This window comes from Leiobunum rupestre, chromosome 1, assembly GCF_980474605.1.
Source record: "Leiobunum rupestre chromosome 1, qqLeiRupe1.1.hap1, whole genome shotgun sequence".
Classification (NCBI taxonomy): domain Eukaryota; kingdom Metazoa; phylum Arthropoda; class Arachnida; order Opiliones; family Sclerosomatidae; genus Leiobunum; species Leiobunum rupestre.
Window position 1 is genome coordinate 9,114,519 of NC_143384.1, and position 15,784 is coordinate 9,130,302.

General features: G+C 45.5%; 81 non-coding genes across 81 annotated transcripts; all 81 read right to left on the bottom strand.

Annotated features, from left to right (window-relative positions):
• Nucleotides 1-58: 58 nt before the first annotated feature.
• On the bottom strand, nt 59-150 carry TRNAI-UAU (transfer RNA isoleucine (anticodon UAU)). The gene is given in 2 exon segments: nt 59-94; nt 113-150. It is a non-coding gene; the product is annotated as a tRNA-Ile (tRNA).
• Nucleotides 151-217: 67 nt separating this feature from the next.
• TRNAI-UAU (transfer RNA isoleucine (anticodon UAU)) lies at nt 218-309 on the bottom strand. Its single transcript is given in 2 exon segments — nt 218-253; nt 272-309. It is a non-coding gene; the product is annotated as a tRNA-Ile (tRNA).
• A 67-nt stretch (nt 310-376) lies between these two features.
• Nucleotides 377-468, bottom strand: TRNAI-UAU (transfer RNA isoleucine (anticodon UAU)). The gene is given in 2 exon segments: nt 377-412; nt 431-468. It is a non-coding gene; the product is annotated as a tRNA-Ile (tRNA).
• Nucleotides 469-853: 385 nt separating this feature from the next.
• TRNAI-UAU (transfer RNA isoleucine (anticodon UAU)) lies at nt 854-945 on the bottom strand. The gene is given in 2 exon segments: nt 854-889; nt 908-945. It is a non-coding gene; the product is annotated as a tRNA-Ile (tRNA).
• A 226-nt stretch (nt 946-1,171) lies between these two features.
• Nucleotides 1,172-1,263, bottom strand: TRNAI-UAU (transfer RNA isoleucine (anticodon UAU)). Its single transcript is given in 2 exon segments — nt 1,172-1,207; nt 1,226-1,263. It is a non-coding gene; the product is annotated as a tRNA-Ile (tRNA).
• A 67-nt stretch (nt 1,264-1,330) lies between these two features.
• Nucleotides 1,331-1,422, bottom strand: TRNAI-UAU (transfer RNA isoleucine (anticodon UAU)). The gene is given in 2 exon segments: nt 1,331-1,366; nt 1,385-1,422. It is a non-coding gene; the product is annotated as a tRNA-Ile (tRNA).
• Nucleotides 1,423-1,489: 67 nt separating this feature from the next.
• Nucleotides 1,490-1,581, bottom strand: TRNAI-UAU (transfer RNA isoleucine (anticodon UAU)). Its single transcript is given in 2 exon segments — nt 1,490-1,525; nt 1,544-1,581. It is a non-coding gene; the product is annotated as a tRNA-Ile (tRNA).
• A 67-nt stretch (nt 1,582-1,648) lies between these two features.
• On the bottom strand, nt 1,649-1,740 carry TRNAI-UAU (transfer RNA isoleucine (anticodon UAU)). The gene is given in 2 exon segments: nt 1,649-1,684; nt 1,703-1,740. It is a non-coding gene; the product is annotated as a tRNA-Ile (tRNA).
• Nucleotides 1,741-1,965: 225 nt separating this feature from the next.
• Nucleotides 1,966-2,057, bottom strand: TRNAV-UAC (transfer RNA valine (anticodon UAC)). Its single transcript is given in 2 exon segments — nt 1,966-2,001; nt 2,020-2,057. It is a non-coding gene; the product is annotated as a tRNA-Val (tRNA).
• A 67-nt stretch (nt 2,058-2,124) lies between these two features.
• On the bottom strand, nt 2,125-2,216 carry TRNAI-UAU (transfer RNA isoleucine (anticodon UAU)). The gene is given in 2 exon segments: nt 2,125-2,160; nt 2,179-2,216. It is a non-coding gene; the product is annotated as a tRNA-Ile (tRNA).
• A 67-nt stretch (nt 2,217-2,283) lies between these two features.
• TRNAI-UAU (transfer RNA isoleucine (anticodon UAU)) lies at nt 2,284-2,375 on the bottom strand. Its single transcript is given in 2 exon segments — nt 2,284-2,319; nt 2,338-2,375. It is a non-coding gene; the product is annotated as a tRNA-Ile (tRNA).
• A 67-nt stretch (nt 2,376-2,442) lies between these two features.
• TRNAI-UAU (transfer RNA isoleucine (anticodon UAU)) lies at nt 2,443-2,534 on the bottom strand. The gene is given in 2 exon segments: nt 2,443-2,478; nt 2,497-2,534. It is a non-coding gene; the product is annotated as a tRNA-Ile (tRNA).
• Nucleotides 2,535-2,601: 67 nt separating this feature from the next.
• On the bottom strand, nt 2,602-2,693 carry TRNAI-UAU (transfer RNA isoleucine (anticodon UAU)). Its single transcript is given in 2 exon segments — nt 2,602-2,637; nt 2,656-2,693. It is a non-coding gene; the product is annotated as a tRNA-Ile (tRNA).
• A 67-nt stretch (nt 2,694-2,760) lies between these two features.
• On the bottom strand, nt 2,761-2,852 carry TRNAI-UAU (transfer RNA isoleucine (anticodon UAU)). Its single transcript is given in 2 exon segments — nt 2,761-2,796; nt 2,815-2,852. It is a non-coding gene; the product is annotated as a tRNA-Ile (tRNA).
• Nucleotides 2,853-2,919: 67 nt separating this feature from the next.
• TRNAI-UAU (transfer RNA isoleucine (anticodon UAU)) lies at nt 2,920-3,011 on the bottom strand. Its single transcript is given in 2 exon segments — nt 2,920-2,955; nt 2,974-3,011. It is a non-coding gene; the product is annotated as a tRNA-Ile (tRNA).
• Nucleotides 3,012-3,078: 67 nt separating this feature from the next.
• On the bottom strand, nt 3,079-3,170 carry TRNAI-UAU (transfer RNA isoleucine (anticodon UAU)). The gene is given in 2 exon segments: nt 3,079-3,114; nt 3,133-3,170. It is a non-coding gene; the product is annotated as a tRNA-Ile (tRNA).
• A 67-nt stretch (nt 3,171-3,237) lies between these two features.
• TRNAI-UAU (transfer RNA isoleucine (anticodon UAU)) lies at nt 3,238-3,329 on the bottom strand. Its single transcript is given in 2 exon segments — nt 3,238-3,273; nt 3,292-3,329. It is a non-coding gene; the product is annotated as a tRNA-Ile (tRNA).
• Nucleotides 3,330-3,396: 67 nt separating this feature from the next.
• Nucleotides 3,397-3,488, bottom strand: TRNAI-UAU (transfer RNA isoleucine (anticodon UAU)). The gene is given in 2 exon segments: nt 3,397-3,432; nt 3,451-3,488. It is a non-coding gene; the product is annotated as a tRNA-Ile (tRNA).
• A 67-nt stretch (nt 3,489-3,555) lies between these two features.
• Nucleotides 3,556-3,647, bottom strand: TRNAI-UAU (transfer RNA isoleucine (anticodon UAU)). Its single transcript is given in 2 exon segments — nt 3,556-3,591; nt 3,610-3,647. It is a non-coding gene; the product is annotated as a tRNA-Ile (tRNA).
• A 67-nt stretch (nt 3,648-3,714) lies between these two features.
• On the bottom strand, nt 3,715-3,806 carry TRNAI-UAU (transfer RNA isoleucine (anticodon UAU)). Its single transcript is given in 2 exon segments — nt 3,715-3,750; nt 3,769-3,806. It is a non-coding gene; the product is annotated as a tRNA-Ile (tRNA).
• Nucleotides 3,807-3,873: 67 nt separating this feature from the next.
• TRNAI-UAU (transfer RNA isoleucine (anticodon UAU)) lies at nt 3,874-3,965 on the bottom strand. The gene is given in 2 exon segments: nt 3,874-3,909; nt 3,928-3,965. It is a non-coding gene; the product is annotated as a tRNA-Ile (tRNA).
• A 67-nt stretch (nt 3,966-4,032) lies between these two features.
• On the bottom strand, nt 4,033-4,124 carry TRNAI-UAU (transfer RNA isoleucine (anticodon UAU)). Its single transcript is given in 2 exon segments — nt 4,033-4,068; nt 4,087-4,124. It is a non-coding gene; the product is annotated as a tRNA-Ile (tRNA).
• Nucleotides 4,125-4,509: 385 nt separating this feature from the next.
• Nucleotides 4,510-4,601, bottom strand: TRNAI-UAU (transfer RNA isoleucine (anticodon UAU)). The gene is given in 2 exon segments: nt 4,510-4,545; nt 4,564-4,601. It is a non-coding gene; the product is annotated as a tRNA-Ile (tRNA).
• A 226-nt stretch (nt 4,602-4,827) lies between these two features.
• On the bottom strand, nt 4,828-4,919 carry TRNAI-UAU (transfer RNA isoleucine (anticodon UAU)). Its single transcript is given in 2 exon segments — nt 4,828-4,863; nt 4,882-4,919. It is a non-coding gene; the product is annotated as a tRNA-Ile (tRNA).
• Nucleotides 4,920-4,985: 66 nt separating this feature from the next.
• On the bottom strand, nt 4,986-5,077 carry TRNAI-UAU (transfer RNA isoleucine (anticodon UAU)). Its single transcript is given in 2 exon segments — nt 4,986-5,021; nt 5,040-5,077. It is a non-coding gene; the product is annotated as a tRNA-Ile (tRNA).
• A 67-nt stretch (nt 5,078-5,144) lies between these two features.
• TRNAI-UAU (transfer RNA isoleucine (anticodon UAU)) lies at nt 5,145-5,236 on the bottom strand. The gene is given in 2 exon segments: nt 5,145-5,180; nt 5,199-5,236. It is a non-coding gene; the product is annotated as a tRNA-Ile (tRNA).
• Nucleotides 5,237-5,461: 225 nt separating this feature from the next.
• Nucleotides 5,462-5,553, bottom strand: TRNAI-UAU (transfer RNA isoleucine (anticodon UAU)). The gene is given in 2 exon segments: nt 5,462-5,497; nt 5,516-5,553. It is a non-coding gene; the product is annotated as a tRNA-Ile (tRNA).
• Nucleotides 5,554-5,620: 67 nt separating this feature from the next.
• On the bottom strand, nt 5,621-5,712 carry TRNAI-UAU (transfer RNA isoleucine (anticodon UAU)). Its single transcript is given in 2 exon segments — nt 5,621-5,656; nt 5,675-5,712. It is a non-coding gene; the product is annotated as a tRNA-Ile (tRNA).
• Nucleotides 5,713-5,779: 67 nt separating this feature from the next.
• Nucleotides 5,780-5,871, bottom strand: TRNAI-UAU (transfer RNA isoleucine (anticodon UAU)). Its single transcript is given in 2 exon segments — nt 5,780-5,815; nt 5,834-5,871. It is a non-coding gene; the product is annotated as a tRNA-Ile (tRNA).
• A 226-nt stretch (nt 5,872-6,097) lies between these two features.
• On the bottom strand, nt 6,098-6,189 carry TRNAI-UAU (transfer RNA isoleucine (anticodon UAU)). Its single transcript is given in 2 exon segments — nt 6,098-6,133; nt 6,152-6,189. It is a non-coding gene; the product is annotated as a tRNA-Ile (tRNA).
• A 67-nt stretch (nt 6,190-6,256) lies between these two features.
• Nucleotides 6,257-6,348, bottom strand: TRNAI-UAU (transfer RNA isoleucine (anticodon UAU)). The gene is given in 2 exon segments: nt 6,257-6,292; nt 6,311-6,348. It is a non-coding gene; the product is annotated as a tRNA-Ile (tRNA).
• Nucleotides 6,349-6,415: 67 nt separating this feature from the next.
• Nucleotides 6,416-6,507, bottom strand: TRNAI-UAU (transfer RNA isoleucine (anticodon UAU)). The gene is given in 2 exon segments: nt 6,416-6,451; nt 6,470-6,507. It is a non-coding gene; the product is annotated as a tRNA-Ile (tRNA).
• A 67-nt stretch (nt 6,508-6,574) lies between these two features.
• On the bottom strand, nt 6,575-6,666 carry TRNAI-UAU (transfer RNA isoleucine (anticodon UAU)). The gene is given in 2 exon segments: nt 6,575-6,610; nt 6,629-6,666. It is a non-coding gene; the product is annotated as a tRNA-Ile (tRNA).
• A 67-nt stretch (nt 6,667-6,733) lies between these two features.
• TRNAI-UAU (transfer RNA isoleucine (anticodon UAU)) lies at nt 6,734-6,825 on the bottom strand. The gene is given in 2 exon segments: nt 6,734-6,769; nt 6,788-6,825. It is a non-coding gene; the product is annotated as a tRNA-Ile (tRNA).
• A 67-nt stretch (nt 6,826-6,892) lies between these two features.
• Nucleotides 6,893-6,984, bottom strand: TRNAI-UAU (transfer RNA isoleucine (anticodon UAU)). The gene is given in 2 exon segments: nt 6,893-6,928; nt 6,947-6,984. It is a non-coding gene; the product is annotated as a tRNA-Ile (tRNA).
• Nucleotides 6,985-7,051: 67 nt separating this feature from the next.
• Nucleotides 7,052-7,143, bottom strand: TRNAI-UAU (transfer RNA isoleucine (anticodon UAU)). Its single transcript is given in 2 exon segments — nt 7,052-7,087; nt 7,106-7,143. It is a non-coding gene; the product is annotated as a tRNA-Ile (tRNA).
• A 67-nt stretch (nt 7,144-7,210) lies between these two features.
• TRNAI-UAU (transfer RNA isoleucine (anticodon UAU)) lies at nt 7,211-7,302 on the bottom strand. Its single transcript is given in 2 exon segments — nt 7,211-7,246; nt 7,265-7,302. It is a non-coding gene; the product is annotated as a tRNA-Ile (tRNA).
• A 67-nt stretch (nt 7,303-7,369) lies between these two features.
• TRNAI-UAU (transfer RNA isoleucine (anticodon UAU)) lies at nt 7,370-7,461 on the bottom strand. The gene is given in 2 exon segments: nt 7,370-7,405; nt 7,424-7,461. It is a non-coding gene; the product is annotated as a tRNA-Ile (tRNA).
• A 67-nt stretch (nt 7,462-7,528) lies between these two features.
• TRNAI-UAU (transfer RNA isoleucine (anticodon UAU)) lies at nt 7,529-7,620 on the bottom strand. The gene is given in 2 exon segments: nt 7,529-7,564; nt 7,583-7,620. It is a non-coding gene; the product is annotated as a tRNA-Ile (tRNA).
• Nucleotides 7,621-7,687: 67 nt separating this feature from the next.
• TRNAI-UAU (transfer RNA isoleucine (anticodon UAU)) lies at nt 7,688-7,779 on the bottom strand. The gene is given in 2 exon segments: nt 7,688-7,723; nt 7,742-7,779. It is a non-coding gene; the product is annotated as a tRNA-Ile (tRNA).
• Nucleotides 7,780-7,846: 67 nt separating this feature from the next.
• On the bottom strand, nt 7,847-7,938 carry TRNAI-UAU (transfer RNA isoleucine (anticodon UAU)). The gene is given in 2 exon segments: nt 7,847-7,882; nt 7,901-7,938. It is a non-coding gene; the product is annotated as a tRNA-Ile (tRNA).
• A 67-nt stretch (nt 7,939-8,005) lies between these two features.
• Nucleotides 8,006-8,097, bottom strand: TRNAI-UAU (transfer RNA isoleucine (anticodon UAU)). Its single transcript is given in 2 exon segments — nt 8,006-8,041; nt 8,060-8,097. It is a non-coding gene; the product is annotated as a tRNA-Ile (tRNA).
• A 67-nt stretch (nt 8,098-8,164) lies between these two features.
• Nucleotides 8,165-8,256, bottom strand: TRNAI-UAU (transfer RNA isoleucine (anticodon UAU)). The gene is given in 2 exon segments: nt 8,165-8,200; nt 8,219-8,256. It is a non-coding gene; the product is annotated as a tRNA-Ile (tRNA).
• A 67-nt stretch (nt 8,257-8,323) lies between these two features.
• On the bottom strand, nt 8,324-8,415 carry TRNAI-UAU (transfer RNA isoleucine (anticodon UAU)). Its single transcript is given in 2 exon segments — nt 8,324-8,359; nt 8,378-8,415. It is a non-coding gene; the product is annotated as a tRNA-Ile (tRNA).
• Nucleotides 8,416-8,641: 226 nt separating this feature from the next.
• TRNAI-UAU (transfer RNA isoleucine (anticodon UAU)) lies at nt 8,642-8,733 on the bottom strand. The gene is given in 2 exon segments: nt 8,642-8,677; nt 8,696-8,733. It is a non-coding gene; the product is annotated as a tRNA-Ile (tRNA).
• A 225-nt stretch (nt 8,734-8,958) lies between these two features.
• On the bottom strand, nt 8,959-9,050 carry TRNAI-UAU (transfer RNA isoleucine (anticodon UAU)). The gene is given in 2 exon segments: nt 8,959-8,994; nt 9,013-9,050. It is a non-coding gene; the product is annotated as a tRNA-Ile (tRNA).
• Nucleotides 9,051-9,117: 67 nt separating this feature from the next.
• Nucleotides 9,118-9,209, bottom strand: TRNAI-UAU (transfer RNA isoleucine (anticodon UAU)). The gene is given in 2 exon segments: nt 9,118-9,153; nt 9,172-9,209. It is a non-coding gene; the product is annotated as a tRNA-Ile (tRNA).
• Nucleotides 9,210-9,276: 67 nt separating this feature from the next.
• On the bottom strand, nt 9,277-9,368 carry TRNAI-UAU (transfer RNA isoleucine (anticodon UAU)). The gene is given in 2 exon segments: nt 9,277-9,312; nt 9,331-9,368. It is a non-coding gene; the product is annotated as a tRNA-Ile (tRNA).
• A 67-nt stretch (nt 9,369-9,435) lies between these two features.
• On the bottom strand, nt 9,436-9,527 carry TRNAI-UAU (transfer RNA isoleucine (anticodon UAU)). Its single transcript is given in 2 exon segments — nt 9,436-9,471; nt 9,490-9,527. It is a non-coding gene; the product is annotated as a tRNA-Ile (tRNA).
• Nucleotides 9,528-9,594: 67 nt separating this feature from the next.
• Nucleotides 9,595-9,686, bottom strand: TRNAI-UAU (transfer RNA isoleucine (anticodon UAU)). The gene is given in 2 exon segments: nt 9,595-9,630; nt 9,649-9,686. It is a non-coding gene; the product is annotated as a tRNA-Ile (tRNA).
• Nucleotides 9,687-9,753: 67 nt separating this feature from the next.
• On the bottom strand, nt 9,754-9,845 carry TRNAI-UAU (transfer RNA isoleucine (anticodon UAU)). The gene is given in 2 exon segments: nt 9,754-9,789; nt 9,808-9,845. It is a non-coding gene; the product is annotated as a tRNA-Ile (tRNA).
• Nucleotides 9,846-9,912: 67 nt separating this feature from the next.
• TRNAI-UAU (transfer RNA isoleucine (anticodon UAU)) lies at nt 9,913-10,004 on the bottom strand. Its single transcript is given in 2 exon segments — nt 9,913-9,948; nt 9,967-10,004. It is a non-coding gene; the product is annotated as a tRNA-Ile (tRNA).
• Nucleotides 10,005-10,071: 67 nt separating this feature from the next.
• TRNAI-UAU (transfer RNA isoleucine (anticodon UAU)) lies at nt 10,072-10,163 on the bottom strand. Its single transcript is given in 2 exon segments — nt 10,072-10,107; nt 10,126-10,163. It is a non-coding gene; the product is annotated as a tRNA-Ile (tRNA).
• A 67-nt stretch (nt 10,164-10,230) lies between these two features.
• Nucleotides 10,231-10,322, bottom strand: TRNAI-UAU (transfer RNA isoleucine (anticodon UAU)). Its single transcript is given in 2 exon segments — nt 10,231-10,266; nt 10,285-10,322. It is a non-coding gene; the product is annotated as a tRNA-Ile (tRNA).
• Nucleotides 10,323-10,389: 67 nt separating this feature from the next.
• On the bottom strand, nt 10,390-10,481 carry TRNAI-UAU (transfer RNA isoleucine (anticodon UAU)). The gene is given in 2 exon segments: nt 10,390-10,425; nt 10,444-10,481. It is a non-coding gene; the product is annotated as a tRNA-Ile (tRNA).
• A 67-nt stretch (nt 10,482-10,548) lies between these two features.
• Nucleotides 10,549-10,640, bottom strand: TRNAI-UAU (transfer RNA isoleucine (anticodon UAU)). The gene is given in 2 exon segments: nt 10,549-10,584; nt 10,603-10,640. It is a non-coding gene; the product is annotated as a tRNA-Ile (tRNA).
• Nucleotides 10,641-10,707: 67 nt separating this feature from the next.
• TRNAI-UAU (transfer RNA isoleucine (anticodon UAU)) lies at nt 10,708-10,799 on the bottom strand. The gene is given in 2 exon segments: nt 10,708-10,743; nt 10,762-10,799. It is a non-coding gene; the product is annotated as a tRNA-Ile (tRNA).
• Nucleotides 10,800-10,866: 67 nt separating this feature from the next.
• On the bottom strand, nt 10,867-10,958 carry TRNAI-UAU (transfer RNA isoleucine (anticodon UAU)). The gene is given in 2 exon segments: nt 10,867-10,902; nt 10,921-10,958. It is a non-coding gene; the product is annotated as a tRNA-Ile (tRNA).
• Nucleotides 10,959-11,025: 67 nt separating this feature from the next.
• On the bottom strand, nt 11,026-11,117 carry TRNAI-UAU (transfer RNA isoleucine (anticodon UAU)). Its single transcript is given in 2 exon segments — nt 11,026-11,061; nt 11,080-11,117. It is a non-coding gene; the product is annotated as a tRNA-Ile (tRNA).
• Nucleotides 11,118-11,184: 67 nt separating this feature from the next.
• On the bottom strand, nt 11,185-11,276 carry TRNAI-UAU (transfer RNA isoleucine (anticodon UAU)). Its single transcript is given in 2 exon segments — nt 11,185-11,220; nt 11,239-11,276. It is a non-coding gene; the product is annotated as a tRNA-Ile (tRNA).
• Nucleotides 11,277-11,343: 67 nt separating this feature from the next.
• Nucleotides 11,344-11,435, bottom strand: TRNAI-UAU (transfer RNA isoleucine (anticodon UAU)). The gene is given in 2 exon segments: nt 11,344-11,379; nt 11,398-11,435. It is a non-coding gene; the product is annotated as a tRNA-Ile (tRNA).
• Nucleotides 11,436-11,502: 67 nt separating this feature from the next.
• Nucleotides 11,503-11,594, bottom strand: TRNAI-UAU (transfer RNA isoleucine (anticodon UAU)). Its single transcript is given in 2 exon segments — nt 11,503-11,538; nt 11,557-11,594. It is a non-coding gene; the product is annotated as a tRNA-Ile (tRNA).
• A 67-nt stretch (nt 11,595-11,661) lies between these two features.
• Nucleotides 11,662-11,753, bottom strand: TRNAI-UAU (transfer RNA isoleucine (anticodon UAU)). Its single transcript is given in 2 exon segments — nt 11,662-11,697; nt 11,716-11,753. It is a non-coding gene; the product is annotated as a tRNA-Ile (tRNA).
• A 67-nt stretch (nt 11,754-11,820) lies between these two features.
• TRNAI-UAU (transfer RNA isoleucine (anticodon UAU)) lies at nt 11,821-11,912 on the bottom strand. Its single transcript is given in 2 exon segments — nt 11,821-11,856; nt 11,875-11,912. It is a non-coding gene; the product is annotated as a tRNA-Ile (tRNA).
• Nucleotides 11,913-11,979: 67 nt separating this feature from the next.
• Nucleotides 11,980-12,071, bottom strand: TRNAI-UAU (transfer RNA isoleucine (anticodon UAU)). Its single transcript is given in 2 exon segments — nt 11,980-12,015; nt 12,034-12,071. It is a non-coding gene; the product is annotated as a tRNA-Ile (tRNA).
• A 67-nt stretch (nt 12,072-12,138) lies between these two features.
• On the bottom strand, nt 12,139-12,230 carry TRNAI-UAU (transfer RNA isoleucine (anticodon UAU)). The gene is given in 2 exon segments: nt 12,139-12,174; nt 12,193-12,230. It is a non-coding gene; the product is annotated as a tRNA-Ile (tRNA).
• A 385-nt stretch (nt 12,231-12,615) lies between these two features.
• On the bottom strand, nt 12,616-12,707 carry TRNAI-UAU (transfer RNA isoleucine (anticodon UAU)). The gene is given in 2 exon segments: nt 12,616-12,651; nt 12,670-12,707. It is a non-coding gene; the product is annotated as a tRNA-Ile (tRNA).
• Nucleotides 12,708-12,933: 226 nt separating this feature from the next.
• On the bottom strand, nt 12,934-13,025 carry TRNAI-UAU (transfer RNA isoleucine (anticodon UAU)). Its single transcript is given in 2 exon segments — nt 12,934-12,969; nt 12,988-13,025. It is a non-coding gene; the product is annotated as a tRNA-Ile (tRNA).
• A 67-nt stretch (nt 13,026-13,092) lies between these two features.
• TRNAI-UAU (transfer RNA isoleucine (anticodon UAU)) lies at nt 13,093-13,184 on the bottom strand. Its single transcript is given in 2 exon segments — nt 13,093-13,128; nt 13,147-13,184. It is a non-coding gene; the product is annotated as a tRNA-Ile (tRNA).
• A 67-nt stretch (nt 13,185-13,251) lies between these two features.
• On the bottom strand, nt 13,252-13,343 carry TRNAI-UAU (transfer RNA isoleucine (anticodon UAU)). The gene is given in 2 exon segments: nt 13,252-13,287; nt 13,306-13,343. It is a non-coding gene; the product is annotated as a tRNA-Ile (tRNA).
• A 67-nt stretch (nt 13,344-13,410) lies between these two features.
• TRNAI-UAU (transfer RNA isoleucine (anticodon UAU)) lies at nt 13,411-13,502 on the bottom strand. Its single transcript is given in 2 exon segments — nt 13,411-13,446; nt 13,465-13,502. It is a non-coding gene; the product is annotated as a tRNA-Ile (tRNA).
• A 226-nt stretch (nt 13,503-13,728) lies between these two features.
• Nucleotides 13,729-13,820, bottom strand: TRNAI-UAU (transfer RNA isoleucine (anticodon UAU)). Its single transcript is given in 2 exon segments — nt 13,729-13,764; nt 13,783-13,820. It is a non-coding gene; the product is annotated as a tRNA-Ile (tRNA).
• A 226-nt stretch (nt 13,821-14,046) lies between these two features.
• Nucleotides 14,047-14,138, bottom strand: TRNAI-UAU (transfer RNA isoleucine (anticodon UAU)). The gene is given in 2 exon segments: nt 14,047-14,082; nt 14,101-14,138. It is a non-coding gene; the product is annotated as a tRNA-Ile (tRNA).
• A 67-nt stretch (nt 14,139-14,205) lies between these two features.
• On the bottom strand, nt 14,206-14,297 carry TRNAI-UAU (transfer RNA isoleucine (anticodon UAU)). Its single transcript is given in 2 exon segments — nt 14,206-14,241; nt 14,260-14,297. It is a non-coding gene; the product is annotated as a tRNA-Ile (tRNA).
• A 67-nt stretch (nt 14,298-14,364) lies between these two features.
• TRNAI-UAU (transfer RNA isoleucine (anticodon UAU)) lies at nt 14,365-14,456 on the bottom strand. The gene is given in 2 exon segments: nt 14,365-14,400; nt 14,419-14,456. It is a non-coding gene; the product is annotated as a tRNA-Ile (tRNA).
• A 67-nt stretch (nt 14,457-14,523) lies between these two features.
• TRNAI-UAU (transfer RNA isoleucine (anticodon UAU)) lies at nt 14,524-14,615 on the bottom strand. Its single transcript is given in 2 exon segments — nt 14,524-14,559; nt 14,578-14,615. It is a non-coding gene; the product is annotated as a tRNA-Ile (tRNA).
• A 67-nt stretch (nt 14,616-14,682) lies between these two features.
• Nucleotides 14,683-14,774, bottom strand: TRNAI-UAU (transfer RNA isoleucine (anticodon UAU)). The gene is given in 2 exon segments: nt 14,683-14,718; nt 14,737-14,774. It is a non-coding gene; the product is annotated as a tRNA-Ile (tRNA).
• A 67-nt stretch (nt 14,775-14,841) lies between these two features.
• TRNAI-UAU (transfer RNA isoleucine (anticodon UAU)) lies at nt 14,842-14,933 on the bottom strand. The gene is given in 2 exon segments: nt 14,842-14,877; nt 14,896-14,933. It is a non-coding gene; the product is annotated as a tRNA-Ile (tRNA).
• Nucleotides 14,934-15,159: 226 nt separating this feature from the next.
• On the bottom strand, nt 15,160-15,251 carry TRNAI-UAU (transfer RNA isoleucine (anticodon UAU)). The gene is given in 2 exon segments: nt 15,160-15,195; nt 15,214-15,251. It is a non-coding gene; the product is annotated as a tRNA-Ile (tRNA).
• Nucleotides 15,252-15,318: 67 nt separating this feature from the next.
• TRNAI-UAU (transfer RNA isoleucine (anticodon UAU)) lies at nt 15,319-15,410 on the bottom strand. Its single transcript is given in 2 exon segments — nt 15,319-15,354; nt 15,373-15,410. It is a non-coding gene; the product is annotated as a tRNA-Ile (tRNA).
• Nucleotides 15,411-15,636: 226 nt separating this feature from the next.
• On the bottom strand, nt 15,637-15,728 carry TRNAI-UAU (transfer RNA isoleucine (anticodon UAU)). Its single transcript is given in 2 exon segments — nt 15,637-15,672; nt 15,691-15,728. It is a non-coding gene; the product is annotated as a tRNA-Ile (tRNA).
• Between the last annotated feature and the right edge of the window lie 56 nt (nt 15,729-15,784).

Genomic DNA, 15,784 nt, shown 5'->3' on the forward strand with positions numbered 1-15,784 from the left:
GTAGATAACTGTATTTTGCACGACAAGAAGAAAAGGTTACAAAATCGAAAAGGTACTTTTCCCCAGGTGAGGCTCGAACTCACAACCTCGGCATTTCTCGGCTGTACTGCTGTATAAGTACCGCGCGCTTACCAATTGCGCCACAGGGGAGTGTATCAAGTAGATAACTGTATTTTGCACGACAAGAAGAAAAGGTTACAAAATCGAAAAGGTACTTTTCCCCAGGTGAGGCTCGAACTCACAACCTCGGCATTTCTCGGCTGTACTGCTGTATAAGTACCGCGCGCTAACCAATTGCGCCACAGGGGATTGTATCAAGTAGATAACTGTATTTTGCACGACAAGAAGAAAAGTTTACAAAATCGAAAAATCACTCTTCCCCAGGTGAGGCTCGAACTCACAACCTCGGCATTTCACGGCTGTACTGCTGTATAAGTACCGCACGCTAACCAATTGCGCCACAGGGGATTGTATCAAGTAGATAACTGTATTTTGAACGACAAGAAGAAAAGTTTACAAAATCGAAAAATTACTCTTCCCCAGGTGAGGCTCGAACTCACAATCTCGGCATTTCTCGGCTGTACTGCTGTAAAAGTACCGCGCGCTAACCAATTGCGCCACAGGGGATTGTATCAAGTAGATAACTGTATTTTGAACGACAAGAAGAAAAGTTTACAAAATCGAAAAATTACTCTTCCCCAGGTGAGGCTCGAACTCACAACCTCGGCATTTCTCGGCTGTACTGCTGTATAAGTACCGCGCGCTAACCAATTGCGCCACAGGGATTTGTATCAAGTAGATAACTTTTTTTTGCACGACAAGAAGATAAGGTTAAAAAATCGAAAAGCCACTTTTCCCCAGGTGAGGCTCGAACTCACAACCTCGGCATTTCTCGACTGTACTGCTGTATAAGTACCGCGCGCTAACCAATTGCGCCACAGGGGATTGTATCAAGCAGATAACTGTGTTTTGCACGACAAGAAGAAAAGTTTACAAAATCGAAAAATCACTCTTCCCCAGGTGAGGCTCGAACTCACAACCTCGGCATTTCTCGGCTGTACTGCTGTATAAGTACCGCGCCCTAACCAATTGCGCCACAGGGGATTGTATCAAGTAGATAACTGTATTTTGAACGACAAGAAGAAAAGTTTACAAAATCGAAAAATTACTCTTCCCCAGGTGGGGCTCGAACTCACAACCTCGGCATTTCTCGGCTGTACTGCTGTATAAGTACCGCGCGCTAACCAATTGCGCCACAGGGGATTGTATCAAGTAGATAACTGTATTTTGAACGACAAGAAGAAAAGTTTACAAAATCGAAAAATTACACTTCCCCAGGTGAGGCTCGAACTCACAACCTCGGCATTTCTCGGCTGTACTACTGTATAAGTACCGCGCGCTAACCAATTGCGCCACAGGGGATTGTATCAAGTAGATAACTGTATTTTGAACGACAAGAAGAAAAGTTTACAAAATCGAAAAATTACTCTTCCCCAGGTGAGGCTCGAACTCACAGACTCGGCATTTCTCGACTGTACTGCTGTATAAGTACCGCGCGCTAACCAATTGCGCCACAGGGGATTGTGTCAAGTAGATAACTGTATTTTGAACGACAAGAAGAAAAGTTTACCAAATCGAAAAATTACTCTTCCCCAGGTGAGGCTCGAACTCACAACCTCGGCATTTCTCGGCTGTACTGCTGTATAAGTACCGCGCGCAAACCAATTGCGCCACAGGGGATTGTACCAAGTAGATAACTGTATTTTGCACGACAAGAAGAAAAGGTTACAAAATCGAAAAGGTACTTTTCCCCAGGTTAGGCTCGAACTCACAAACTCGGTTTTCTCGGCTGTACTGCTGTATAAGTACCGCGCGCTAACCAATTGCGCCACAGGGGAGTGTATCGAGTCGATAACTGTATTTTGTACAACAAGAAGAAAAGGTCACAAAATCGAAAAGGTACTTTTCCCCAGGTGAGGCTCGAACTCACAACCTCGGCATTTCTCGACTGTACTGCTGTGTAAGTACCGCGCGCTAACCAATTGCGCCACAGGGGATTGTATCCAGTAGATAACTGTATTTTGCACGACAAGAAGAAAAGGTTACAAAATCGAAAAGTAACTTTTCCCCAGGTGAGGCTCGAACTCACAACCTCGGCATTTCTCGGCTGTACTGCTGTATAAGTACCGCGCGCTAACCAATTGCGCTACAGGGGAGTGTATCAAGTAGATAACTGTATTTTGCACGACAAGAAGAAAAGGTTACAAAATCGAAAAGGTACTTTTCCCCAGGTGAGGCTCGAACTCACAACCTCGGCATTTCTCAGCTGTACTGCTGTATAAGTACCGCGCGCTTACCAATTGCGCCACAGGGGAGTGTACCAAGTAGATAACTGTACTTTGCACGACAAGAAGAAAAGGTTACAAAATCGAAAAGGTACTTTTCCCCAGGTGAGGCTCGAACTCACAACCTCGGCATTTCTCGGCTGTACTGCTGTATAAGTACCGCGCGCTTACCAATTGCGCCACAGGGGAGTGTATCAAGTAGATAACTGTATTTTGCACGACAAGAAGAAAAGGTTACAAAATCGAAAAGGTACTTTTCCCCAGGTGAGGCTCGAACTCACAACCTCGGCATTTCTCGGCTGTATTGCTGTATAAGTACCGCGCGCTTACCAATTGCGCCACAGGGGAGTGTATCAAGTAGATAACTGTATTTTGCACGACAAGAAGAAAAGGTTACAAAATCGAAAATTTACTCTTCCCCAGGTGAGGCTCGAACTCACATCCTCGGCATTTCTCGACTGTACTGCTGTATAAGTACCGCGCGCTAACCAATTGCGCCACAGGGGATTGTATCGAGTCGATAACTGTATTTTGTACGACAAGAAGAAAAGGTCACAAAATCGAAAAGGTACTTTTCCCCAGGTGAGGCTCGAACTCACAACCTCGGCATTTCTCGGCTGTATTGCTGTATAAGTACCGCGCGCTAACCAATTGCGCCACAGGGGAGTGTATCAAGTAGATAACTGTATTTTGCACGACAAGAAGAAAAGGTTACAAAATCGAAAAGCCACTTTTCCCCAGGTGAGGCTCGAACTCACAACCTCGGCATATCTCGGTTGTACTGCTGTATAAGTACCGCGCGCTAACCAATTGCGCCACAGGGGATTGTATCCAGTAGATAACTGTATTTTGCACGACAAGAAGAAAAGGTTACAAAATCGAAAAGGTACTTTTCCCCAGGTGAGGCTCGAACTCACAACCTCGGCATTTCTCGGCTGTACTGCTGTATAAGTACCGCGCGCTTACCAATTGCGCCACAGGGGAGTGTATCAAGTAGATAACTGTATTTTGCACGACAAGAAGAAAAGGTTACAAAATCGAAAATTTACTCTTCCCCAGGTGAGGCTCGAACTCACAACCTCGGCATTTCTCGACTGTACTGCTGTATAAGTACCGCGCGCTAACCAATTGCGCCACAGAGGAGTGTATCAAGTAGGTAACTGTATTTTGCACGACAAGAAGAAAAGGTTACAAAATCGAAAAGCCACTTTTCCCCAGGTGAGGCTCGAACTCACAACCTCGGCATATCTCGGCTGTACTGCTGTATAAGTACCGCGCGCTAACCAATTGCGCCACAGGGGATTGTATCCAGTAGATAACTGTATTTTGCACGACAAGAAGAAAAGGTTACAAAATCGAAAAGGTACTTTTCCCCAGGTGAGGCTCGAACTCACAACCTCGGCATTTCTCGGCTGTACTGCTGTATAAGTACCGCGCGCTTACCAATTGCGCCACAGGGGAGTGTATCAAGTAGATAACTGTATTTTGCACGACAAGAAGAAAAGGTTACAAAATCGAAAAGGTACTTTTCCCCAGGTGAGGCTCGAACTCACAACCTCGGCATTTCTCGGCTGTACTGCTGTATAAGTACCGCGCGCTAACCAATTGCGCCACAGGGGATTGTATCAAGTAGATAACTGTATTTTGCACGACAAGAAGAAAAGTTTACAAAATCGAAAAATCACTCTTCCCCAGGTGAGGCTCGAACTCACAACCTCGGCATTTCACGGCTGTACTGCTGTATAAGTACCGCACGCTAACCAATTGCGCCACAGGGGATTGTATCAAGTAGATAACTGTATTTTGAACGACAAGAAGAAAAGTTTACAAAATCGAAAAATTACTCTTCCCCAGGTGAGGCTCGAACTCACAATCTCGGCATTTCTCGGCTGTACTGCTGTAAAAGTACCGCGCGCTAACCAATTGCGCCACAGGGGATTGTATCAAGTAGATAACTGTATTTTGAACGACAAGAAGAAAAGTTTACAAAATCGAAAAATTACTCTTCCCCAGGTGAGGCTCGAACTCACAACCTCGGCATTTCTCGGCTGTACTGCTGTATAAGTACCGCGCGCTAACCAATTGCGCCACAGGGATTTGTATTAAGTAGATAACTTTTTTTTGCACGACAAGAAGATAAGGTTAAAAAATCGAAAAGCCACTTTTCCCCAGGTGAGGCTCGAACTCACAACCTCGGCATTTCTCGACTGTACTGCTGTATAAGTACCGCGCGCTAACCAATTGCGCCACAGGGGATTGTATCAAGCAGATAACTGTGTTTTGCACGACAAGAAGAAAAGTTTACAAAATCGAAAAATCACTCTTCCCCAGGTGAGGCTCGAACTCACAACCTCGGCATTTCTCGGCTGTACTGCTGTATAAGTACCGCGCCCTAACCAATTGCGCCACAGGGGATTGTATCAAGTAGATAACTGTTTTTTGAACGACAAGAAGAAAAGTTTACAAAATCGAAAAATTACTCTTCCCCAGGTGGGGCTCGAACTCACAACCTCGGCATTTCTCGGCTGTACTGCTGTATAAGTACCGCGCGCTAACCAATTGCGCCACAGGGGATTTATCAAGTAGATAACTGTATTTTGAACGACAAGAAGAAAAGTTTACAAAATCGAAAAATTACTCTTCCCCAGGTGAGGCTCGAACTCACAGACTCGGCATTTCTCGACTGTACTGCTGTATAAGTACCGCGCGCTAACCAATTGCGCCACAGGGGATTGTGTCAAGTAGATAACTGTATTTTGAACGACAAGAAGAAAAGTTTACCAAATCGAAAAATTACTCTTCCCCAGGTGAGGCTCGAACTCACAACCTCGGCATTTCTTGGCTGTACTGCTGTATAAGTACCGCGCGCAAACCAATTGCGCCACAGGGGATTGTACCAAGTAGATAACTGTATTTTGCACGACAAGAAGAAAAGGTTACAAAATCGAAAAGGTACTTTTCCCCAGGTTAGGCTCGAACTCACAAACTCGGTTTTCTCGGCTGTACTGCTGTATAAGTACCGCGCGCTAACCAATTGCGCCACAGGGGAGTGTATCGAGTCGATAACTGTATTTTGTACAACAAGAAGAAAAGGTCACAAAATCGAAAAGGTACTTTTCCCCAGGTGAGGCTCGAACTCACAACCTCGGCATTTCTCGACTGTACTGCTGTATAAGTACCGCGCGCTAACCAATTGCGCCACAGGGGATTGTAACGAGTCGATAACTGTATTTTGTACGACAAGAAGAAAAGGTTACAAAATCGAAAATTTACTCTTCCCCAGGTGAGGCTCGAACTCACAACCTCGGCATTTCTCGGCTGTACTGCTGTATAAGTACCGCGCGCTAACCAATTGCGCCACAGGGGAGTGTATCAAGTAGATAACTGTATTTTGCACGACAAAAAGAAAAGTTTACAAAATCGAAAATTTACTCTTCCCCAGGTGAGGCTCGAACTCACAACCTCGGCATTTCTCGACTGTACTGCTGTATAAGTACCGCGCGCTAACCAATTGCGCCACAGGGGATTGTATCGAGTCGATAACTGTATTTTGTACGACAAGAAGAAAATTTCTCAAAATCTAAAAGGTACTTTTCCCCAGGTGAGTCTCGAACGCACAATCTCGGCATTTCTCGGCTGTACTGCTGTATAAGTACCGCGCGCTAACCAATTGCGCCACAGGGGAGTGTATCAAGTAGATAACTGTATTTTGCACGACAAGAAGAAAAGGTTACAAAATCGAAAAGGTACTTTTCCCCAGGTGAGGCTCGAACTCACAACCTCGGCATTTCTCGGCTGTACTGCTGTATAAGTACCGCGCGCTAACCAATTGCGCCACAGGGGATTGTATCAAGTAGATAACTGTATTTTGCACGACAAGAAGAAAAGTTTACAAAATCGAAAAATCACTCTTTCCCAGGTGAGGCTCGAACTCACAACCTCGGCATTTCACGGCTGTACTGCTGTATAAGTACCGCACGCTAACCAATTGCGCCACAGGGGATTGTATCAAGTAGATAACTGTATTTTGCACGACAAGAAGAAAAGGTTACAAAATCGAAAAGCCACTTTTCCCCAGGTGAGGCTCGAACTCACAACCTCGGCATATCTCGGCTGTACTGCTGTATAAGTACCGCGCGCTAACCAATTGCGCTACAGGGGATTGTATCCAGTAGATAACTGTATTTTGCACGACAAGAAGAAAAGGTTACAAAATCGAAAAGGTACTTTTCCCCAGGTGAGGCTCGAACTCACAACCTCGGCATATCTCGGCTGTACTGCTGTATAAGTACCGCGCGCTTACCAATTGCGCCACAGGGGAGTGTATCTAGTAGATAACTGTATTTTGCACGACAAGAAGAAAAGGTTACAAAATCGAAAAGGTACTTTTCCCCAGGTGAGGCTCGAACTCACCACCTCGGCATTTCTCGGCTGTACTGCTGTATAAGTACCGCGCGCTTACCAATTGCGCCACCGGGGAGTGTATCAAGTAGATAACTGTATTTTGCACGACAAGAAGAAAAGGTTACAAAATCGAAAATTTACTCTTCCCCAGGTGAGGCTCGAACTCACAACCTCGGCATTTCTCGACTGTACTGCTGTATAAGTACCGCGCGCTTACCAATTGCGCCACAGGGGAGTGTATCGAGTCGATAACTGTATTTTGTACGACAAGAAGAAAAGGTCACAAAATCGAAAAGGTACTTTTCCCCAGGTGAGGCTCGAACTCACAACCTCGGCATTTTTCGACTGTACTGCAGTATAAGTACCGCGCGCTAACCAATTGCGCCACAGGGGATTGTAACGAGTCGATAACTGTATTTTGTACGACAAGAAGAAAAGGTTACAAAATCGAAAAGGTACTTTTCCCCAGGTGAGGCTCGAACTCACCACCTCGGCATTTCTCGGCTGTACTGCTGTATAAGTACCGCGCGCTTACCAATTGCGCCACCGGGGAGTGTATCAAGTAGATAACTGTATTTTGCACGACAAGAAGAAAAGGTTACAAAATCGAAAATTTACTCTTCCCCAGGTGAGGCTCGAACTCACAAACTCGGCATTTCTCGACTGTACTGCTGTATAAGTACCGCGCGCTAACCAATTGCGCCACAGGGGATTGTATCGAGTCGATAACTGTATTTTGTACGACAAGAAGAAAATTTCACAAAATCGAAAAGGTACATTTCCCCAGGTGAGGCTCGAACTCACAACCTCGGCATTTCTCGGCTGTACTGCTGTATAAGTACCGCGCGCTAACCAATTGCGCCACAGGGGATTGTATCGAGTCGATAACTGTATTTTGTACGACAAGAAGAAAATTTCACAAAATCGAAAAGGTACATTTCCCCAGGTGAGGCTCGAACTCACAACCTCGGCATTTCTCGGCTGTACTGCTGTATAAGTACCGCGCGCTTACCAATTGCGCCACAGGGAAGTGTATCAAGTAGATAACTGTATTTTGCACGACAAGAAGAAAAGGTTACAAAATCAAAAATCTACTCTTCCCCAGGTGAGGCTCGAACTCACAACCTCGGCATTTCTCGGCTGTACTGCTGTATAAGTACCGCGCGCTAACCAATTGCGCCACAGGGGAGTGTATCGAGTCGATAACTGTATTTTGTACAACAAGAAGAAAAGGTCACAAAATCGAAAAGGTACTTTTCCCCAGGTGAGGCTCGAACTCACAACCTCGGCATTTCTCGACTGTACTGCTGTATAAGTACCGCGCGCTAACCAATTGCGCCACAGGGGATTGTAACGAGTCGATAACTGTATTTTGTACGACAAGAAGAAAAGGTTACAAAATCGAAAATTTACTCTTCCCCAGGTGAGGCTCGAACTCACAACCTCGTCATTTCTCGGCTGTACTGCTGTATAAGTACCGCGCGCTAACCAATTGCGCCACAGGGGAGTGTATCAAGTAGATAACTGTATTTTGCACGACAAAAAGAAAAGGTTACAAAATCGAAAATTTACTCTTCCCCAGGTGAGGCTCGAACTCACAACCTCGGCATTTCTCGACTGTACTGCTGTATAAGTACCGCGCGCTAACCAATTGCGCCACAGGGGATTGTATCGAGTCGATAACTGTATTTTGTACGACAAGAAGAAAATTTCTCAAAATCTAAAAGGTACTTTTCCCCAGGTGAGTCTCGAACGCACAATCTCGGCATTTCTCGGCTGTACTGCTGTATAAGTACCGCGCGCTAACCAATTGCGCCACAGGGGATTGTATCCAGTAGATAACTGTATTTTGCACGACAAGAAGAAAAGGTTACAAAATCGAAAAGCCACTTTTCCCCAGGTGAGGCTCGAACTCACAACCTCGGCATATCTCGGCTGTACTGCTGTATAAGTACCGCGCGCTAACCAATTGCGCCACAGGGGATTGTATCCAGTAGATAACTGTATTTTGCACGACAAGAAGAAAAGGTTACAAAATCGAAAAGGTACTTTTCCCCAGGTGAGGCTCGAACACACAACCTCGGCATTTCTCAGCTGTACTGCTTATAAGTACCGCGCGCTAACCAATTGCGCCACAGGGGATTGTATCCAGTAGATAACTGTATTTTGCACGACAAGAAGAAAAGGTTACAAAATCGAAAAGTAACTTTTCCCCAGGTGAGGCTCGAACTCACAACCTCGGCATTTCTCGGCTGTACTGCTGTATAAGTACCGCGCGCTAACCAATTGCGCTACAGGGGAGTGTATCAAGTAGATAACTGTATTTTGCACGACAAGAAGAAAAGGTTACAAAATCGAAAAGGTACTTTTCCCCAGGTGAGGCTCGAACTCACAACCTCGGCATTTCTCAGCTGTACTGCTGTATAAGTACCGCGCGCTTACCAATTGCGCCACAGGGGAGTGTACCAAGTAGATAACTGTACTTTGCACGACAAGAAGAAAAGGTTACAAAATCGAAAAGGTACTTTTCCCCAGGTGAGGCTCGAACTCACAACCTCGGCATTTCTCGGCTGTACTGCTGTATAAGTACCGCGCGCTTACCAATTGCGCCACAGGGGAGTGTATCAAGTAGATAACTGTATTTTGCACGACAAGAAGAAAAGGTTACAAAATCGAAAAGGTACTTTTCCCCAGGTGAGGCTCGAACTCACAACCTCGGCATTTCTCGGCTGTACTGCTGTATAAGTACCGCGCGCTTACCAATTGCGCCACAGGGGAGTGTATCAAGTAGATAACTGTATTTTGCACGACAAGAAGAAAAGGTTACAAAATCGAAAATTTACTCTTCCCCAGGTGAGGCTCGAACTCACATCCTCGGCATTTCTCGACTGTACTGCTGTATAAGTACCGCGCGCTAACCAATTGCGCCACAGGGGATTGTATCGAGTCGATAACTGTATTTTGTACGACAAGAAGAAAAGGTCACAAAATCGAAAAGGTACTTTTCCCCAGGTGAGGCTCGAACTCACAACCTCGGCATTTCTCGGCTGTATTGCTGTATAAGTACCGCGCGCTAACCAATTGCGCCACAGGGGAGTGTATCAAGTAGATAACTGTATTTTGCACGACAAGAAGAAAAGGTTACAAAATCGAAAAGCCACTTTTCCCCAGGTGAGGCTCGAACTCACAACCTCGGCATATCTCGGTTGTACTGCTGTATAAGTACCGCGCGCTAACCAATTGCGCCACAGGGGATTGTATCCAGTAGATAACTGTATTTTGCACGACAAGAAGAAAAGGTTACAAAATCGAAAAGGTACTTTTCCCCAGGTGAGGCTCGAACTCACAACCTCGGCATTTCTCGGCTGTACTGCTGTATAAGTACCGCGCGCTTACCAATTGCGCCACAGGGGAGTGTATCAAGTAGATAACTGTATTTTGCACGACAAGAAGAAAAGGTTACAAAATCGAAAATTTACTCTTCCCCAGGTGAGGCTCGAACTCACAACCTCGGCATTTCTCGACTGTACTGCTGTATAAGTACCGCGCGCTAACCAATTGCGCCACAGAGGAGTGTATCAAGTAGATAACTGTATTTTGCACGACAAGAAGAAAAGGTTACAAAATCGAAAAGCCACTTTTCCCCAGGTGAGGCTCGAACTCACAACCTCGGCATATCTCGGCTGTACTGCTGTATAAGTACCGCGCGCTTACCAATTGCGCCACAGGGGAGTGTACCAAGTAGATAACTGTACTTTGCACGACAAGAAGAAAAGGTTACAAAATCGAAAAGGTACTTTTCCCCAGGTGAGGCTCGAACTCACAACCTCGGCATTTCTCGGCTGTACTGCTGTATAAGTACCGCGCGCTTACCAATTGCGCCACAGGGGAGTGTATCAAGTAGATAACTGTATTTTGCACGACAAGAAGAAAAGGTTACAAAATCGAAAAGGTACTTTTCCCCAGGTGAGGCTCGAACTCACAACCTCGGCATTTCTCGGCTGTACTGCTGTATAAGTACCGCGCGCTTACCAATTGCGCCACAGGGGAGTGTATCAAGTAGATAACTGTATTTTGCACGACAAGAAGAAAAGGTTACAAAATCGAAAATTTACTCTTCCCCAGGTGAGGCTCGAACTCACAACCTCGGCATTTCTCGACTGTACTGCTGTATAAGTACCGCGCGCTAACCAATTGCGCCACAGGGGATTGTATCGAGTCGATAACTGTATTTTGTACGACAAGAAGAAAAGGTCACAAAATCGAAAAGGTACTTTTCCCCAGGTGAGGCTCGAACTCACAACCTCGGCATTTCTCGGCTGTATTGCTGTATAAGTACCGCGCGCTAACCAATTGCGCCACAGGGGAGTGTATCAAGTAGATAACTGTATTTTGCACGACAAGAAGAAAAGGTTACAAAATCGAAAAGCCACTTTTCCCCAGGTGAGGCTCGAACTCACAACCTCGGCATATCTCGGTTGTACTGCTGTATAAGTACCGCGCGCTAACCAATTGCGCCACAGGGGATTGTATCCAGTAGATAACTGTATTTTGCACGACAAGAAGAAAAGGTTACAAAATCGAAAAGGTACTTTTCCCCAGGTGAGGCTCGAACTCACAACCTCGGCATTTCTCGGCTGTACTGCTGTATAAGTACCGCGCGCTTACCAATTGCGCCACAGGGGAGTGTATCAAGTAGATAACTGTATTTTGCACGACAAGAAGAAAAGGTTACAAAATCGAAAATTTACTCTTCCCCAGGTGAGGCTCGAACTCACAACCTCGGCATTTCTCGACTGTACTGCTGTATAAGTACCGCGCGCTAACCAATTGCGCCACAGAGGAGTGTATCAAGTAAATAACTGTATTTTGCACGACAAGAAGAAAAGGTTACAAAATCGAAAAGCCACTTTTCCCCAGGTGAGGCTCGAACTCACAACCTCGGCATATCTCGGCTGTACTGCTGTATAAGTACCGCGCGCTAACCAATTGCGCCACAGGGGATTGTATCCAGTAGATAACTGTATTTTGCACGACAAGAAGAAAAGGTTACAAAATCGAAAAGGTACTTTTCCCCAGGTGAGGCTCGAACTCACAACCTCGGCATTTCTCGGCTGTACTGCTGTATAAGTACCGCGCGCTTACCAATTGCGCCACAGGGGAGTGTATCAAGTAGATAACTGTATTTTGCACGACAAGAAGAAAAGGTTACAAAATCGAAAATTTACTCTTCCCCAGGTGAGGCTCGAACTCACAACCTCGGCATTTCTCGGCTGTACTGCTGTATAAGTACCGCGCGCTAACCAATTGCGCCACAGGGGATTGTATCAAGTAGATAACTGTATTTTGCACGACAAGAAGAAAAGTTTACAAAATCGAAAAATCACTCTTCCCCAGGTGAGGCTCGAACTCACAACCTCGGCATTTCACGGCTGTACTGCTGTATAAGTACCGCACGCTAACCAATTGCGCCACAGGGGATTGTATCAAGTAGATAACTGTATTTTGAACGACAAGAAGAAAAGTTTACAAAATCGAAAAATTACTCTTCCCCAGGTGAGGCTCGAACTCACAATCTCGGCATTTCTCGGCTGTACTGCTGTAAAAGTACCGCGCGCTAACCAATTGCGCCACAGGGGATTGTATCAAGTAGATAACTGTATTTTGAACGACAAGAAGAAAAGTTTACAAAATCGAAAAATTACTCTTCCCCAGGTGAGGCTCGAACTCACAACCTCGGCATTTCTCGGCTGTACTGCTGTATAAGTACCGCGCGCTAACCAATTGCGCCACAGGGATTTGTATCAAGTAGATAACTTTTTTTTGCACGACAAGAAGATAAGGTTAAAAAATCGAAAAGCCACTTTTCCCCAGGTGAGGCTCGAACTCACAACCTCGGCATTTCTCGACTGTACTGCTGTATAAGTACCGCGCGCTAACCAATTGCGCCACAGGGGATTGTATCAAGCAGATAACTGTGTTTTGCACGACAAGAAGAAAAGTTTACAAAATCGAAAAATCACTCTTCCCCAGGTGAGGCTCGAACTCACAACCTCGGCATTTCTCGGCTGTACTGCTGTATAAGCACCGCGCCCTAACCAATTGCGCCACAGGGGATTGTATCAAGTAGATAACTGTATTTTGAACGACAAGAAGAAAAGTTTACAAAATCGAAAAATTACTCTTCCCCAGGTGGGGCTCGAACTCACAACCTCGGCAATTCTCGGCTGTACTGCTGTATAAGTACCGCGCGCTAACCAATTGCGCCACAGGGGATTGTATCAAGTAGATAACTGTATTTTGAACGACAAGAAGAAAAGTTTACAAAATCGAAAAATTACTCTTCCCCAGGTGAGGCTCGAACTCACAACCTCGGCATTTCTCGGCTGTACTACTGTATAAGTACCGCGCGCTAACCAATTGCGCCACAGGGGATTGTATCTAGTAGATAACTGTATTTTGAACGACAAGAAGAAAAGTTTACAAAATCGAAAAATTACTCTTCCCCAGGTGAGGCTCGAACTCACAGACTCGGCATTTCTCGACTGTACTGCTGTATAAGTACCGCGCGCTAACCAATTGCGCCACAGGGGATTGTATCAAGTAGATAACTGTATTTTGCACGACAAGAAGAAAAGTTTACAAAATCGAAAAATCACTCTTCCCCAGGTGAGGCTCGAACTCACAACCTCGGCATTTCACGGCTGTACTGCTGTATAAGTACCGCACGCTAACCAATTGCGCCACAGGGGATTGTATCAAGTAGATAACTGTATTTTGAACGACAAGAAGAAAAGTTTACAAAATCGAAAAATTACTCTTCCCCAGGTGAGGCTCGAACTCACAACCTCGGCATTTCTCGGCTGTACTGCTGTATAAGTACCGCGCGCTAACCAATTGCGCCACAGGGATTTGTAACAAGTAGATAACTTTTTTTTGCACGACAAGAAGATAAGGTTAAAAAATCGAAAAGCCACTTTTCCCCAGGTGAGGCTCGAACTCACAACCTCGGCATTTCTCGACTGTACTGCTGTATAAGTACCGCGCGCTAACCAATTGCGCCACAGGGGATTGTATCAAGCAGATAACTGTGTTTTGCACGACAAGAAGAAAAGTTTACAAAATCGAAAAATCACTCTTCCCCAGGTGAGGCTCGAACTCACAACCTCGGCATTTCTCGGCTGTACTGCTGTATAAGTACCGCGCCCTAACCAATTGCGCCACAGGGGATTGTATCAAGTAGATAACTGTATTTTGAACGACAAGAAGAAAAGTTTACAAAATCGAAAAATTACTCTTCCCCAGGTGGGGCTCGAACTCACAACCTCGGCATTTCTCGGCTGTACTGCTGTATAAGTACCGCGCGCTAACCAATTGCGCCACAGGGGATTGTATCAAGTAGATAACTGTATTTTGAACGACAAGAAGAAAAGTTTACAAAATCGAAAAATTACTCTTCCCCAGGTGAGGCTCGAACTCACAACCTCGGCATTTCTCGGCTGTACTACTGTATAAGTACCGCGCGCTAACCAATTGCGCCACAGGGGATTGTATCAAGTAGATAACTGTATTTTGAACGACAAGAAGAAAAGTTTACAAAATCGAAAAATTACTCTTCCCCAGGTGAGGCTCGAACTCACAGACTCGGCATTTCTCGACTGTACTGCTGTATAAGTACCGCGCGCTAACCAATTGCGCCACAGGGGATTGTGTCAAGTAGATAACTGTATTTTGAACGACAAGAAGAAAAGTTTACCAAATCGAAAAATTACTCTTCCCCAGGTGAGGCTCGAACTCACAACCTCGGCATTTCTTGGCTGTACTGCTGTATAAGTACCGCGCGCAAACCAATTGCGCCACAGGGGATTGTACCAAGTAGATAACTGTATTTTGCACGACAAGAAGAAAAGGTTACAAAATCGAAAAGGTACTTTTCCCCAGGTGAGGCTCGAACTCACAACCTCGGCATTTCTCGGCTGTACTGCTGTATAAGTACCGCGCGCTTACCAATTGCGCCACAGGGGAGTGTATCAAGTAGATAACTGTATTTTGCACGACAAGAAGAAAAGGTTACAAAATCGAAAAGGTACTTTTCCCCAGGTGAGGCTCGAACTCACAACCTCGGCATTTCTCGGCTGTACTGCTGTATAAGTACCGCGCGCTAACCAATTGCGCTACAGGGGAGTGTATCAAGTAGAAAACTGTATTTTGCACGACAAGAAGAAAAGGTTACAAAATCGAAATGGTACTTTTCCCCAGGTGAGGCTCGAACTCACAACCTCGGCATTTCTCAGCTGTACTGCTGTATAAGTACCGCGCGCTTACCAATTGCGCCAGAGGGGAGTGTACCAAGTAGATAACTGTACTTTGCACGACAAGAAGAAAAGGTTACAAAATCGAAAAGGTACTTTTCCCCAGGTGAGGCTCGAACTCACAACCTCGGCATTTCTCGGCTGTACTGCTGTATAAGTACCGCGCGCTTACCAATTGCGCCACAGGGGAGTGTATCAAGTAGATAACTGTATTTTGCACGACAAGAAGAAAAGGTTACAAAATCGAAAAGGTACTTTTCCCCAGGTGAGGCTCGAACTCACAACCTCGGCATTTCTCGGCTGTACTGCTGTATAAGTACCGCGCGCTTACCAATTGCGCCACAGGGGAGTGTATCAAGAAGATAACTGTATTTTGCACGACAAGAAGAAAAGGTTACAAAATCGAAAATTTACTCTTCCCCAGGTGAGGCTCGAATTCACATCCTCGGCATTTCTCGACTGTACTGCTGTATAAGTACCGCGCGCTAACCAATTGCGCCACAGGGGATTGTATCGAGTCGATAACTGTATTTTGTACGACAAGAAGAAAAGGTCACAAAATCGAAAAGGTACTTTTCCCCAGGTGAGGCTCGAACTCACAACCTCGGCATTTCTCGGCTGTATTGCTGTATAAGTACCGCGCGCTAACCAATTGCGCCACAGGGGAGTGTATCAAGTAGATAACTGTATTTTGCACGACAAGAAGAAAAGGTTACAAAATCG